The sequence below is a fragment of the Alligator mississippiensis genome, chromosome 3, assembly GCF_030867095.1.
Source record: "Alligator mississippiensis isolate rAllMis1 chromosome 3, rAllMis1, whole genome shotgun sequence".
Lineage (NCBI taxonomy): Eukaryota > Metazoa > Chordata > Crocodylia > Alligatoridae > Alligator > Alligator mississippiensis.
In genome coordinates this window covers 110711672-110729399 of record NC_081826.1, presented here as the reverse complement: position 1 = coordinate 110729399, position 17728 = coordinate 110711672, and positions in this window count along the sequence as shown.

The following is a 17728-nucleotide window of genomic DNA, read 5'->3' as shown; positions in this document are numbered from 1 at the left end:
AAAAAAAGGCTCATTGTTGGTTCATAGTCAGCTTCTGGTCTACTATAACCCCTAGATCCTCTCACAATGATCAGGTTTAATCTTCAGGTTTAATCTTCTCCATTTTATTGCATCCCTTGAAACCTTAATCCAATTAAACTTTGGAAAAACATTTTTTTTTTTCTAATGACATATCCAAAGCAATTTTCTTGACTTGCTAAATTAATATTTTAAGCCACTGCTTGACAGAATAGGGACTGGAAAATGAGAGGTCAGTTTTTATGTAAATAATCACTGAAAGAAACTGATATAGAGTAGAATAAACCAAACCATATAAATAGTCCCTGTTTAGATCAACTTAAAAATCTTTTAACATAAATGTCACATACCTCAGTGCAATTCGTATGTCCTTGACATTTAAATATTGTTGCAAAGGTCACTTTATTGAAATTTCATGTCTGGAAAATCTATACACATTTATTCATGTTGGGTCTTAGAAACAGCAAGATGGCAGAAATGACCTTCCAGACAGCAGAAGACCTCAAAATAATTAGATTTTACTATCTAAGAGGCATGAAAAATACCACTTTACTAAGAAAAAATACCACCAATTAACTCAAAAATGCATTAAATAAAAATAAAATGTTTTTACATGCATGGAGGAAGGTGCAGTGGGGGCGGGGGTGGAACATGCCCTCCCCCACAGATTTCTGTACCAATGGTGGGGCACGGGGTTGCAGCCTGTCCACAGCCAGTGCCCAGAAGCAGTGGGGGTATTGGCATAGTGTTGTGTAGCCCTACTAGCAACACTTATGTGTCATCTATGTTTACATGTATAACATAGGTATATAACAGATGTTTAATATAGACCCACTGCAGGTCTTCTAGATACATGTACCAAAATAAATTGGTACTTAATGACATACATTAACCACTGTCAAATATTTTTTCAAAACCAGAAATCAAGTAGCCACTCATTTATTTTATCCCCCTCCCCCCCCCACCCATGGAAAATACCCAAGTTGCAATCTGAACTTGAAACTAAACCTTGAAGATATTTACAGACATGATATTCAAGAAAGAAATGAGGATTTAAGATAACATTGTGTATCTTCCAGCTTGCCTGGACTGCAGTTCACCAAGTTTTCTTTCAATAGTGTTTATTTTCAACCACGTGAGAGGAAAGAAGAGAATGCCATGAAGCATTGCTTGTTTAATGATAGAACTGAAGTCTAGATTTCATCATCTTTTTATAGTGGCACAGCATACATGTTGAACCCCATGGCTAATAACATGGAGCTTCAGGAGGTCCTTGGAGCTCTTGAGCAATTGTCAAACCTCATTCTCATTGCTTTCTTTGAGGAAGAAATGGAATGACTGCACCATGACACACCTTATAACCGAGATATGCAAACAAGTCATTGAACCAAGGACTTCTGTAATTTCCCAGTTGTGGGATATTGCGTTTCTGACTGCAAGCTGCAGAAATTCATAGAAAGCTTAAGAGATGTTTTTCATAGTTATTAAGGTAGCAAAAGTTTAGGAATAGAAATAACAGTACAAGCTAAACTAGGAATGACTTATTCCTGAGTGTGTATTTTTTCATGCATTAGTTATTAACATCCCCTCATAATGGAGACTATTTCTTTGGAAGCAGTATGCTCGGGTTCTCAAGTGAAGGAACACTTCATATCACTCTTGAGAACTGATGCTCTTTTAGCCAGGTGAAGGATGTAATAAAAGCTGATTCCAAAGGAAGCCACTTCTTCACCTGGAGATCAGGTTGCCTTTAACATAAGTAACCAAGGACAGGGGCAAGACTGGGTGAGAATGTCAGAGTCATAGGTGACTGGTAGGGAGTGCACAGGGGTGCACGTGCCCTCCCCCCCACCCCCAACAGGGTCAGCAGCTTCTGCGGGTACCCACCCAGATTCAGGAGGCACTAGTCACTCATGACTCAGAGTACTGGTATTCTGTGTTGAACCTTCTTTCACTGCTGAGTAAACATCAATGAAATATCTGCCCTTCCAAAAAGACTTGAGTATGTTCTGTACCTTGGATATGGATGAGGTTTTGTGTTTGTTTGGTTTTTATTTGATACAGAATAACACCTCAGATGACTGTATCCTTTCATCCTTCCCATTGTCTGCCTTGTCTAACTGGACAGGAAACTATTTAGGGCAGGAACAGTCTCTTTTTCGTGCCTCACATAAAGTTGTTCTCAGATGAGCTGGAATGTGTAGGTGCCACCATAACACAAAATTACAATAAGAATCCTCTCAAAGGACTCCTTTGAGGGCATAGTAGTTTGTGTTGTATAAATGAGTGTTTTTCTTCAAGTTGGGCTTACTCTCCCCAAACCCAGTAATTCTACATTTGCTTCTGTTATACTGCATCTTTCATAGGTTAGCTTTCCATGAGCAGTAAAGGATATTCATATATTGATGTATCTGTTCCTGAAAAGTGAATTTGTCTCAGATACATTTGCATCAACTACATTTCAGACTTGTGTGCAAGTATTTACACAGAGAAAGCGTGGCCTCATCCAGCTGTGGGGAGAGCCAGCATGTGACCTAAGTGACCAAAATTTCAAACAAGCAACCAGATCTGGAGAAAAGAATATAAAGCATCTAGTACTCTAAACAGCTCATTTGCAATGTAGTTGTAGCTATTTTTTTAACCTAAATAAAAATAACAAAATAAACTCAAATACAGTGGAACTTAGCCCTGTACAGAGGGCTAGCATAAGACCACAAAACTATACATGCAACAAATCACATCAGGAAAATCAGACTGTCTGTGGAAATTTTTTTTAATAGAAAAAGTGCCTAAAATGATTAACTAACTACTTTTCATTATCACCATAAATTATGTGTTCAGCTCTAACTTCACCACACTTCTTTTCTATGATTCTGTCCTAAACTGGAAGAAAGTTAGTTCTGAAAGGGACCTCAGGACAAGGGACAGACATTACACATACACTGATGATCAGAAATTGGTTTAAACCTGTAACAGAACAGAAGCTCAGTGCACATAAACCAGTTTTAAAATGGCTGAAACTGGTTTAAGATGAACCTGGTTGAACGTAGTATCAGACTTAACTGATTTGGGTCAAACCAGTTTGTGAAACTTCTGTCCCAGACTCCTTCCTGTTTCAAGTTAAATTGGAGTTGCCCAGGATCCCAGCATGCTTTTCAGCCCTGGGCTGGGCTGTGCTGTCTGCTCCAGAGAGAAGGGCTGGCCCTGCCACTCAGCTCCCTTCCTGAAGTGGTGAGGGCTGGCTGACAAGGAAGTGGAGGGAGAAAGCCTGGCTGGAGATGCAGCCCAGTTTACAAGAGGCTGGGGCCAGGGAGGGAGGTTAAATACCCCTTCACCCACTCAAACATGCCGCTGGCTGCAACTGTGGACTACAAATCTCAGAGGCACCTGGAAGCAGGAAGAGCAGCCCTGCAGAGTCCTGCTGCTTTAATTATGGACTGCAAATCCCAGAGTCCTCAGAGGCACACAGCTAGAGAGCCTTGCTATAGCACCTCCCGACTTCTGGCCTGAACCACTGCAGGCATATGGCTGCATTTTCTGAATCAAAGGAAAATGTCTGTTCATTTCTGTTTCAGTTTAATCTGTGCAGTTTAGATTAACCTGCAATGACTGAATTGATTTAAGTCTTGGGCTTTTTGACTGACTGTACCTAGCCCAGCAGGTCATGTATTCCAGCCCCCTGCTCAAGACAAGATCATCTCTACCTAAACCATCCTATAGTAGTTTGTCTAACTCATTCTTAAAACAGTACAAGCAACCCTCATTCACAGCTACCAGTCACAATGCCCCAAAACAGCAAGAACACCCTAACTTATCACAGGTAAAACAGGGAGAACGATGTCCATGTCCTACCACTGCAAGGACAAAAGTAGTTAGTTAAAATACATTTGAGAGAGCCAAGGAAGAGGGCCATGCTCCCTGCTATAGAAGAAGGTAAAAACCCTCAGTACATGCCAACCTGAAGAAAGGGTAAAATGCTGTCCTGATACCAAATGTTGTTATTGGTCTGACCCTGGATGGAAGAGCAAGACCCGGTAGCTTGGGGCTTCAGAGGCTTTATATTTTTAAGGCCCAGCAGGAGCATTGACACATTGACACACACTCAAAATCCCCAGCCTTGACTGCAGCCAGTATATAATGCATCTGAGCATTTCCCCTCACACACATTGCAACAAGGAACCTATTAAGCAGTGGACCTAGAGTAACATGCCTTCCCTTCCATTGTCCGTATGTTTTCATTTTTATTTTGAAGCATCCTAGAAGCTGTTTGTGCAGCCATGTTGGGCATTTTCCATTCTTGTGCTTCCATCACTACAGAAAAACTTTTTATTGAACTTCCAATGTCGTGCCCTTTCAAAAGTGTCTGAAGCCTCAATCTGTCCTCCCATTTTTCCTTGAGTCAGTTGGCATCTTCCCTTTTGAAATCTAATGTCTTAGTTCTGTTAACCTCATGCTTCCTCTGTCTTTAAATCCTGAAATCTATCATATTGTGGTCACTTCCTCCAAAGTTTCCCATCACCTTCAAAGCCTTAACCAATCTTCCCTATTGATCGGGGCATCCCTAGTCATATCCTCAATGTACTTGGAGGACAACTTCCTGTTCAAGAAGCTTAGGAACTTGATATTTTATGTTTGTCTGTATTATTAATAGTAGTAGTAGTAGTAGTAATAGTAGCAAATATCTGGAAAATTTAAAATCTCTCATAAGTATTATCTCATGTTTGGATAATTTTTCTCACCTGTTTAAAGATTGCCTGATTTACCTCTTCTTCTTCCTAACTTGGTGCTCTATAACAAGGAATGCAGCCCTGTAATTTAATCTCCTCAAAATTAAATACAATAGTTCCAAATTTTGTATGAGTGGCTAAATAAGCCCACAAATATTCCTCAAAAACCATGGAGATGTAATACTAAGTTAATGTTCCTTTACTTTCTTAGGCTAAATATTTATTCTGGGTCTCCTTTATTAAAAATAGAAACACTGTGTGTCAGGAAACCTAATCACAGTAGACTGTAATGAGAAACAAAACCCCAGTGGATGAAGAAAAGTAATCAGTTCAGGCTTTAAAAAAAATGTTTTGGGAAATAAAATCTAATCTCATAATGCATAGCAACAATCAAAAAATATAAAATTCTCTTTAGAGTTTTCTTGTTAAAAATGTCCTTTTCTAATTTAGAAGTAGGGGCAGAACTCTAACTATAAATATGCACTCTAACTGTACCCTTTAGCTTGCAGAGGCACAGATCACTTTCAGTAAAGCAAAACATTTTTCTGTTCAGTGTCTAGTTTGGAATGTATTTGTATATAAAAATGCTCACATTCGTATGCACACATGTATGTAACAATTCAAATATTACACTTTAAATATGAATAATATAAGAGTCTTTACATGCTCCAATATTTTCTGATAGAACTTTTTTAAAAAAGAGGGGAACCTCTTATTCATAGCATCACATTTTTTGATTGGACTGCTTCTACCTACAGCTAGTTACCTTGGACAGGTTTACCATTGCCATTTTAAAATGATCTAACTACCTGTAGAGTCCAACTCCCAATGTTACCATATAGAAAGTTTTGGCACTTCTGTTATTATCTAGGGGGTTTTGGGGTTTTTTTTTTTCTCAGGGCTTGGTGATGAGTGTTCTGTGTAAAAAGAATCTGAGACACTGAACAAGTCTTTTGCCTGATTAAGTGGTTTACAAAAAACTGAAATTAAAGTGTATTCAACTTTTTACATACAGATGTAGCTCAACAAATCTCTATAAATATTGAAGGCCATATTCACTGCTCAGAACATAAGCCAGCTTCTTGAAAGATGCATGGGAGTGGAAAGGAGCCTTCAAATACATTAAGGACTGTCATAAACAATTGATAGACTACTCTCTGTATCACTAGGGGAGAGGACACGAAGTAATGGTCTTCTAGGGACATTTAGATTAGACGTTAGAAAGAATTTTCTATGCATGAAGATGGTTAGGCACTGGAGAGAGGTTGTAGTATCGCTAGTATTGAAACTGTTTAAGAACAGGTTTGACAAACATTTGTCTAGGATGGCCTAGACAGAAAAGATCCTGCGTGGAGTAAGTGGTTGGAATACATTCCTCTTGAAGTCCCTTCCAGCCCCGCTTCTTTGATTGTAGTTCAGCTTACTAGTTGGCATATTTTCATAGATTCTACTGCACTAAGAGATTCTTAAAAGGAAGGCACTATAGAGAAATATGGAATAGTGTTATACATATATAACCTTTTATCTTCATAGAATACTGCCTGATATAATCAAATACTTCTTTTCATATATAACACACTACATCCACTAACCATAGATCAGTTTCCAAATCCTATGAAGAGAAGTATTTGATTATATCAGGCAGTATTCCATGAAGATAAAAGGTTAGGCTGTTTCCATCAAACTATTCATGCGAATGGATGTTCACACATGATAAACACACCAATACACTGAGAACTGTTTGCAAGAAAAAAGGCATAATTGAAACTGAATGTAAGCAAGTCTTAAAGTGTGCATATACTAAGTTTAGTGCAGATACATTCAAATGATCCATGTACTCATGGTACAATTTGTAGGGGTGAGGTGTATGCCATGTTAGTATTTGAAAGTGTATATTGAGTTCATGCTAACTTACATTATTATAGATTAATGTTCATGGGGCCTATCTTCACTGCAGGCTAACTTGATGGCCCCTCATTTGCCACAACCTATACTTCTTTACACCATGCTAGGACCAATCACCAGTTTATCCTCTGCTCTTATGGGCTTACTAGCAAATTGCCCATCATGAATGACAGGGGGTGTGGGTGGGGACGGAGCTCCACTCTACCTCCTGCCACTGCTCCACGTCCACCTGGTCTGTGTCCACCTCCCTCCCTCCCTGCCCACTGCCTCCCCCTCCCCACCAGCTGTTTTGGGGGGCGACAAGGCCAGGCAGCAGGGGGGTGCCACCACCATGATCCCTCTTCTTTGCCCTCAGGCAGGGAGGCATGGGGAAGCCCCACTGCTTGTGTGGCTGGCTGGAGCATGTTCGTCACCGCCACAAACTTCCCCAGCAGCGACTCAAACTTGAGCCTATGCTACCCAGGCCACACAGCCAATCGCCATCTGCCCTCTTGGTGGTGCATGCGCAGTTGCCCAAAAGCCTTATGGACAGACAGATGCACAGACTAAGCCTTTTATTATATTAGATATTTTATTATATTAGATATATATTATATGTCAACTCCCTGTTTAAAAAATAGCATGCAGTCAGAACTGAGCCATTTACAATTGCATGCCCCTAGCATCAGTATCATTACCATGCTGCACTTCAGCACTATTAAACATCTGAACCTGCCTACAACTCTATCCAAGTCCTCAGTCTCTCCTCCATCTTGGGTGGGGAAGAAGTTGATGTTAAGGGCTTCCTGAGCCTTAATCACAAAGGATGTATATAAGACCATCATTAAAGGGTTGGCTGAGTGGGATCTAACTTTGGACATCCAGCAATGACAGATCAAAGAAAGGAAATGAAGGTACCTTACAAGAAATACAGCAAACTCAGTCAATACTTCTACCACCTGCCTTTTTCTATTGATGGACAAGATGTTGTCACTGGTATCATCATTGGGCTAGATTTTTCTTGAGAAAAATAATCAGAGCTGGAAATATCTCCAAGATTGTCATGGGTTCTGATGAGGAAGAGATCTTTCCTGAAAGTCAGAACATCTCTGCAACACCAGAGCTAGAGGCAACTCATGAAGGTGTTGGCTTAAGCACACAGCATGGTAGCCCTGTGCCAAGATGGGGGTGGCAGGGAGCTCAGCTGGTAAATGTCTTTATTGTGACATGTTGTCTTGTTTGGTTGGGTTTTTTTTAATCGCCTTTGATGACATTACACTGAGTGAAGGTAATCCAAGAAAAGGTGTTTCTAAAGAAATGGTGGTGGTTGTTTTTTGCAGCAGCTTTAAAACATGCTACATAGGCCAGAGGCTGATTTACAGAGCTGGAGCCACCCATTGGGAAGATGTCAAACACATCTCACAAAGACCAACATTATAGTGTGGAGCACTGTCATCCATGCCAACTGACAACAGCCTGAAAAATAAACCGTGACAAAAGGACAGATCATGGTATGGTATGATTACTGGCCCTAAATCCCATAATTCCTATTGATTCCAGCTGGCTTCTCATATGTCTGCCACAGTGCCCCACAAGAAAAGCCCTGCAATGAATAATACCCAGCTGCATGATGAATAATCATGGGATACCAGCCTAGACTGCTGAGTACTTAATACAGAGAAAGCCCTTGCTGTGTGAAAGCAATGATTTGATTTTTTGCTGGACACAGCATGCTGCATGGGTGTAGCTTTCATGGACCATTTAATATACATCGGCTATCACACCACAGCTCAGAGTGAACAGAATCCCTGCTTAGACAAGCCCTTAGTTACTTTAAAAAGTAACACTAATATTGCTGTTACTTAACTCATGATTATATATATTTTTACCATCGTCTAGAGGGCGAGGTGTTTTTGTTTTTTGTTTGTTGTTTTGTGGGGGGGGGGGGGTTGGACCAGCCATATTGGGTTATTTAAAAATTGCTGTGCTCTTCTCTGTAATAAAGGAGAATTGGCAATGTCTATTGGTATTCAGGCTTTTTTTTCCTCCTTATTTCATTTTATCATTATCATTTATATCAGTCATGCAAACAGACACAATGCCTCCCTTCCATAGACTGTCAGCTATGAAAAGACTGTCTCCTATGAAAACTCAAGCCTCTTAGTCTCTAAGGTGCCACCCTGCCCTGCCTGCTGGCTGACTTCAGACTAACACAGCTAACTACCTTTCTTCATTTTGTGTATAGTAACACTGGTCTCTGCGAGTCAGATCCCATTTAATATCTATCTTGGTGGACCTGTTCTCTAGTAGAACAGTGAAGAGATAAGAGGCCTCTGTGGTATACCTATATTAGTCATTCTTAACCAGGGTGTTAAGAGGCCCTCTGAAGGGTGCCATGAGGTGTGAGAAGGTAGGCAAGTGTGAGGAGCTGGCTCAGTCCACATCTGGGTGTTCCCTAGTGCCCACTACATGGCCCACTGCAAAGACTTATTTAGTACAATGCTTAGGTTAACTTTTAAAATGTAAAAGCTCGATTTGTAAAAGTCAGGAAGGGGTGCCTTGTGAGGGGCGCTTTGAATCTATTGAGGTTGAGAACCGCTGCCCTACATACTGATGCCTATACATTATTATTCAAATTCTTCAAAACCTGCATCACAATATATAACTCTTGAAAATGGTGTGCGTTTATGTCCAGTTTAAAAGATATTACATCAAGTACATCTTGTCCATTTTCACAAATGTTTTACCACATAGACCATTCACTGTGCTGAGTGCTCCCAATGAATTCAGTACAACATTATGTCATTACTAGGGCCTGTAGTGCCCACTGCATCAACAAAAATACTAGGAATACTGAACACTATGGGCATTGTTACATGCGCTTCAGGAGGTGCAGGGGCGGGTGCTTTAATTAGCGAGAGCTTTTAATTAAAAGCATATAAGCACCATGTGTATCGGCATCCCCTGCACTGAAAAATGGTGGCCGGGCACTTTGAATTAAAGTTCATCGAACGAGCTTTAGTTCAAAGTGTTCCACTACCATTTTTCAGTGTGGGGATGCTAATGCATGTGATGCTAAAGTCTGTTGGAGTGTTTATTTCCTAGCTCCAGCAGACTTGATTAATTGAGTCTGTTCTGATGCACTGGATTTCCAATGTGTCAGAACTGGCTCCCGGCATGTGTATAGGAGCCCTGTGACTGGTTCTACAAAACCCTAAATACAATCTTATGCACAAGATGATTAAATACATGTGACTCCCATTGCATCTTTTTTGTAAAGAGAAAGCTATGTCTGGTAGTAAATTAATGGGATTATACCCCACAGGTGTGCTTTTATTGCATTCCACTGGAGCAAATTGAAATACACTACTTCCCTAGTAGACATTATTGTGTTACCTTTTGTGATGCTTGATGAAAAATACAATTGCCTGCCAACTAATTAATGTTACTGATAATGTAATTATTTGCAGACAATTGTATCTTATCCATACTTTTCACAGGCAAATGTGGGAACTTAATTATATGTATATCTGTCAAGATCTCAAAATGCTGTGTGAAAATCTGCTGAGTTTCACATGTGATTTTTCCTGATATTGTCCACTTAAGAAACACCTAGGGATTTCTTTTCCCATAAAATCTCTATTTGAAGAGTAATTGATTGGTCTTCTATTTCTGGATGTCTTGTCTTCCAAAAGTCAAATTCATGCTTCTCTGTAGTAACTGGTCATTTTGAAAATATTGGGATTTACAACTGCTTTGACAGTGTTTCTGCAGGATTTGTGCTGCTGATTACAGTTATGTAATTTATCCCTAGTTGTTTCTGAAGTTCAAAAAAAGGCAAAGATTGATCATTATGAGGTACTGGCCTTTAACTCCTTTAAGGATCCCTTTGCTTGTTTTCCTGCTTCTGCATGTTGGCTATCCTGGCATGTTTACATTAAATGATCTTGAATATCAGAAAGGCCTGCTGACTTAATTATCTTGATTATACATTTTATGACTTTAAATCTGTTTGTTCACTACATCAGGGACAACCAAACAGGAACATCAGCTAAAACTGAAGAAAATTACCTAAGGCACACCCCATCCAACTGATAAAAAGAAAAACATTCCCAGGTGACACAAAATAAAAAAACAATTGGGTTGGGAAAATGACAGCAAAGGGGATGCTTTTGAAAAGAGAGGAAGGGTAAAGAAATAAAATATATATATTGCATTGTTCTGTCCAACAAAGCTTTTAACCCTGCCCTTAATTTTAACCAGGTAATTTTCTCCATTGTCATCTTAAAGGGTATACTATACAGCTTCTGCAGTGCTCCCACTTCAGCTTTGCACACACCCATTCCAGAAATGAGGCAGAGAAACTGCCCTAAAGATACTGGCCACTGCTCTTCTCCAGGCCTTTGGCTCTGTCATACAATGGCAATGCAGTATCCTCATGGTGCATTATTTCCAGGATTCGTATATGCAGAGCGGGAGTGGGCGTGCAGGTTTGGCTTGGTAACAGCACTCTTGGGAGTGCCATGTAAGTGAAATAGACTGGTCCAAAATTTAAGCAAATGGCTAAGTGCCTGCCTTAACTGTGGCCTAAAAATAATGAAAACAAATACCCTGTACAAACTATTGGATAGAATTCTGCAGCAAGTATCCCTAACAAGAGTTCTAACTTGGCCTGGTCTAGGCTGATCCTAGACAATTGGAGCTGTAGGCTGCACAAGTCTGCAAAGTCTTGGTATGAGTCTCTCTCCATCCCCTTACTGTTTCAGAACTGTCTTATCTCATCCCGTTTTCTTAATTTCTAGGTATCATTATTACATGAATAAATGTTTTTTTCTGCAGCCTTTAACTAATGGCTATAAAACAGGGGTGCTCAACTTCCAGCCCATGGGCTAAATGTGACTTGAGGAGCCATCTCATCTGGCCCATGGGGATTTCCGTGGATGCAGAAATCTGGACTGGGGCCAGGCCACAGCCCTCTTCTCCCTGTGGAGCAGGGCTGGGGCTAGGCTATGTCTCCTTTCTCCCCTCACCCCATGGGACCAGATCAAGCTCCTTTCCCCTGTCGGGCTGTGTTGGGGCTGGCCTGCCCCCCCCCCCATACCTCCTTCTGTGTAGCTGGATGGTACCTGCCATGCCCACCCCAGATGCCAAATCAGGACCATCAACCGGATCTGGCCTGCAAAGGGATTTGGCACTGCCCATCCAGCCCACCAGGCAAAAAGGTTGGGTACCACTGCTATAAACTATTTGAGTGGAGGAAAAATCATTTTATGTTATGGGACCTGTAATGGGTTTTTTGGTTTGTTTGGGGTTTTTTCCACATTTCTAATTACTTTTATTTCTTGATTATTTCTTGATTCTGTATGTTCTAATAACCCTCTTTCCTTTTCTATGTCATTCACTTAGGTTATAAGATTTTAAATGATAAAGCATCTGTTTATCATGGCAGTCTTCAGTCATTTTACGTATTGGTTTTACATTACTTTCATATTGGTTTTAGGATCCCATTGTACTTCAGATATAACTATCAACCACACTTGATTAAACCAAACTAGTTTGCTACTTATTAGAGGTGCACCAATATATCAGCCCAATATCAGATCAGCACCAATATAAAGAAAAATGGCTAACAGAAATCAGCCTGATGTGGCCGACAAATGGCCCGTGCATGCATGCAACTGTAGTGCAGCGTATAGGCAATGAGGAGTACAGCCTGGCAGCTTGGAGAGCTGCATACAGCTGGTAAGTCTGTTGTGGTGGAAGGGGCATGTGGGGGGAGATCAAGGTCCTCATGGTGTAGGAGGGAGTGGGGCTAGGGCAGGTGTGGGACAGGTACAGCTCATTCAGGGGGCATGGGGAGGGGGGAGGTGTCTCCCACCGCTCTGCACACCCAGGGAGGGCATGGGGGAGTGTGTGCCCCTGGATATGCACATGGAGGGGTGGGATGTCACTGGAGGCTGGGGCTGGGGCTGTGCTGGGCTCTTCCCAGTGGGGGCTGGGCTGGGCGGGGGCTGGGCCAGGCTGTGCCCAGGGTGGGCAGCGACAGTGCTAGGAGGGGGGTTGGGCAGAGGGCTATGGTGAATTTTTTGGGGTGCCTGCAGCCCCACCATAGCCCTGCTCCCAGTGCCACTGCTGCATGCCCCGAGCACAGCCCCAGCCCACAGCAGCAGCTGCTCTGCGCAGATCCAGGGAGCACATGCCCCCTCCCATGCCCTCCCAGGATGCATGCAGCATTGAGAGTTGCCCCACCCTCCCCATGCCCCCACCCTCTGTCCCACACCCCGCCTCACCCCAGCTGGGCAGCATCTGCCCCAGCCCCAGCCCCACTCCCTCTCTGACCACAGGAGGCCTTGATCTGCCCCCCCCCCCACACACCTCTTCCCTCTTTCCTCCCCGCCCACCACAACAGATTTACCAGCTGTGCAGCTCTCCATGCTGTATCAGAAATCAGATCAGTTTTGGGCGATATGCCTCCTTAAAAATCAATCCCAAAATTCTCTATTGGTACACCCCTACTACTTATAGTTCCATAGGAACTATAATTAGCTGCTAGAATGAGAAGTTCCAGTGACACAATTATATAGAATGTATATAGTCTACTTTTTTCCAGAAGAATAGGTACCAGGTAAATGACAAGTCCACTGAGATTTATTAGTGGAACTCTCACGAATTACTATAACAAACCTGTTCTACTTTTTGAGTGACAAAGGATTTTAGTCTCATGGAAATTATCTTGGTGGTAAAAAGCAACTCTTATTATGGACTCTGGCTTTAAGGCTGTAGCCCACATTTCCAGGAACTAAATGGGTTCAAACTGCCCTATTTTCCATCAAAATAGAAAATGGATGGAATTTCATATTTGAAAACTAGAAAAGCATAGCAATCTGCGAAACACCCAGCTGCAGCAGCCATATTAATAATGCGTATGACAAGGCAAAAGGCAAGAAGGAAGAGTATATAAACAGGACCTTTCCTCAAGATCGGGATGGATTGGTTTAGATCATGATTTTAAAATATACAAGCAGGAAAACTTTATTTAAATACATGTCTTCAATATTAGGTATAATATAATATAATATAATATAATATAATATAATATTAATATTCTTAAGTTATTTTCCCCTGTCAGGGTTGATTATAAATTGCTTGAAGAGCCTGTGGAAGAGATGATTTCTGTCCAAAACTGGTTTTGCCCTTCAGCAAACCCGTGTTTAAGAAGCTTTGTCATTGACTTCCACTAGGTTATTGTTTTGTCTTTCTTTAAAACTTTGGCAATAAACACATACTTATGAAATGTTAGGTTTTATTTCATTTAAATTATTTTAATAGGTTGTGGCACCTTTGAAACCTAACACAGCTTATCAGTGTCTCAAATTTTAATTTTAAATATATTTTTCTTTTAAAAAAGAACCAAGTTTTTAAAATAGCAGTGAGAAGAGTCCAATCTCAATATGAAGTGATCTAATTTTATTTAAATAATTGCATTTAATCCCTTGCAAAAGATACAGACCTGGAGACAATGTGGAGAAAGCCAGATTGTTCTGATGAACTCTCCTGGGAAATGTAGACAAGTATGGTTGGTTAGTTGTGTGCTATGGGGGTTGGCACTTCTGAAAAGTACCTGAAATAGTTTCTGAGATTGGGTATATATTTTTCTGCAGTTTTCGTTTTTAGTCTAAGAAAATCCAAATGGAATTAAGTATTTTTGGTGAATGGAAAATGCCTCAAAAATCTTTCTGTGGTGTAACAAACTTGTGGAACAGTCTTGTACTCTATGAAAAAAAACTTTGTGAAAAGCAAATTAGGCACACTGAGTACCATCTATGTATATAGCAAACCTCTTCAAGAGCACTATATCAAAAGCACAGTCCATTTTTAATGTACTACTCTTGCCCTTCTGAGAATAACAAAAAAAAATCTTTGCACTTTAGCTTTGCCTGTATCTGTCAAAGCTAAAGCTTCTCTTAGGCAGGCAGTTAAGTCCAGAAGTATCTCAGCAGCTATGTCACTTTGCTCTGCAGAGTACAATTATGTACCAGGCAGCAATGTTCCTCTTACAGAGAAGAGCAGTTAATAGGGAAGAAGGCAGTGTCTCCATTACTGGAAAACAAACTACATGTCTATGTGGGAACCTGACATCTTCTATGACTAACCTGAAAAGTAGCTTGAAAAAAGGCCTCTTATTATGTCAACTGTCTTCATACTTCCTAGAATTTTTTAATCTAAGATTAGCTGCCAGACCTTCTCTTTTTTTGCTCTTGATATTAAGTTTGGATGCTAAGGATATTGATAGTCTATGTACATCAAAATTAATTGAATTATTCAGATGGAAATGGAAATATAAATATAAATTATATTTACTCATTTACAAATATATAAATGAGTCTGGGGGGGGACTGACTTCCAGCTCTACCTGGCATTGTTGGGGATACAGACATACAACTTATTTTCCAGCTTGGTCATGGACAGAATGGCTCCTGAACCCCCACATTTTGTCCCACATCTGCCTAATATATATATATATATATATATATATATATTAAGAAGAAACTACAAGATTTACTAATATGTTAGGGGCCTAGGGTTATACTATTTGGTTTATGACCCAAGCAAATATATATATAAGTAAATCTTGTAGTTTCTTCTTAATTGTGGTGTGGTGTGGTGTGGTGTGGTGTGGAGATGCACCACACAGCCTGCACCCCCCTTTTCAAAATCCTGTGTCCACTCACACCCAGGATTCTGATTTGTTATAAACTGGAGTAGCTTTATTCACTTCAGTGGTGTTAGGCAATTTTGATGAACATTACTATGAAAAACACTGAAAATAAAACCTGATGCAAACATGCATCTCTCCTGATATTTCAAAAGTATTTGATTTGCTTGCTAACCTCCAGCAATAAATTTGGCTACAAGCTGTTCAGAATGACTAACTTCATGCTTAATGGGAAGAGAAAATGCCAGGCTCTTTATGATAACAAAGACCAGTGGCTGGAACCTGAAGCCAAACAACTTTAAATGTGAAATAAATCTTAAATTCTTATCTGTGAGGGAGACTAACCACTGGAAAAAGCAACCACAGAAGTGGTGGATTTTCCATTTGTCAGTGGGGATTTGTATGTCTTTTGGGATGAAATACTTCATTTAAATAATGTGAGGGACAGCAGTACATAAGTAAAATTCTGTGGCTGTTATTTTACAAGAGAACAAATTAGATGAAATATTAATTTTCTTCTGGCCCCTTGAATTTATACTTAATATTCCTATCTTTGGCTCTATATGTTACATTACATTACAGTATTGCAGATGTAATTATTATTGAAATGTTTGTCTCATGGAATCAGCCATAAAGAATGGGAACCAGGAGGAAGCATTAGCAAGATAGGGGCTAGGAGTGCAAGGAACATTAATGTGGAGAGAATTAAGTTTCTTTCATTAGTATGGCACTCATAAATAGTAGCTAGGTCTAGAGATCACTATTGTATCACTTTATCCCTACTGTCAGATGAGCTTGCTAGTACTTCAGCTACTGTGCAGTTCCCTGATTGCTAAACAAAATGGTATACAAGTTTGTTTCTCACCATCACTAGTATTCTCTTTGTTTATCAAATGGCCTTATCGTATTAATATGCTAAATAATGATGCTCCAAATACCTTACTCCAGTTTCACTGGAGATGCATGAAAGTGTGTGTGTGTAAAGGGACAGAAACTCAGACCAGTGCCCTACAAACCTTCTAAAATTAGCTTTTAAAGGTGCAAAGGGGAGTTACCATCATAGATAACAAATACAAATGAAAATAGCAACCAAAAATGTAAGGTATCAGCATCACAGCAGAAATTCAGCTGTAAGCATAGCAACCTACAGGCTTAATAGAGCTCCAGCCTTGCTTTATTTCTCACCCAAACTGTTAAAAGTCAGATCATCAATATCCATCTCATATTATCCTGAATTAACTTTTATTACTTCCTAAGCCCCTGTTAGAAACAGAGATGAAACCGTTTCAGGGTCATTAGGCAAATATTTTCCTCAGTAACAGTGCCCTTAGGCTGATCTAACATATATTTGTTATCTAGTCTTGTATATTTCTCAGTAACAGAGTTTCTTTTACAGTGCCCTCGGCATTTACACAGCAAACAGAAAATCTTTACTATCTTGTACTATATATCATGTTATTTTACTGTCTCTGTATAAATTGCTGATACGAAAGGTCCTTTCTTCTATCATGCATTCATCTTCATAAAGATTGTTCGTTTTAAGCCCCTATCAGACAATGAATATTTAGAAATTTTATACAGAAAATATCTAGTGCCTGACTGTATTTAAAAGAGCGCAGTAATTTATAGAGGTTATCTCTTCTGTCACCAACAGACAAAGCACTTCATACAATGTAAAGCTCATTTGAACTAAATGTAATCCATTCAATATTCTAAACTTTTTAAACCCCTATGCACAAGATTGCTCTAAGATAAGCTAATGATCAGGAAGGATAAGCTAATTACTAGGGCTGTTCTATGACTGGATACTCCTATTTGGCATGGTTTTGTTCCATGTTTGTGATTGTTTTGAAAATAAAAATCTGAATACTATAACAATAGACCCATGATGCAGTTTTTGTGCCTACAACAAGCTATGTCAGGCCTATGAAGGTTTCCCTCACATTATGCAGGTTCTATATGTGCAAATTCGCTCTTATGTGTTGGCCCTTTTTATATAAAAAATGTGTTATATGTGAGGTTAATTAATTCTTGTGTGATCAGTGTGGTGGAAGCCTGCAGTCAGGTGCTTTGTGCGATGCATTTTCGGAGTGACGCACACCAAAATAGTCTCCAGAGTGGATCTGTGCTCCTTGCTCATTGTCTGCAACACGTGTTTCTGTAGATGCCACCCCCATTATGGCTTCTAAGCATCCTGCTAGCTTATCTCCTACCCCTCTCTGCTGTTGGTGAGTACCAAAACTGTCTTGTAAAAGTGGTAGAAATGGGTCTGGAGGTCAGTACAGACGAGGTCTTGGAACTTATCCCTATTTGTTGCATTGTAAAGTGGGTTCCCTTTATGCAAATTTGAGTTATGCACCATTTTCCAGGAACGCATGTATAT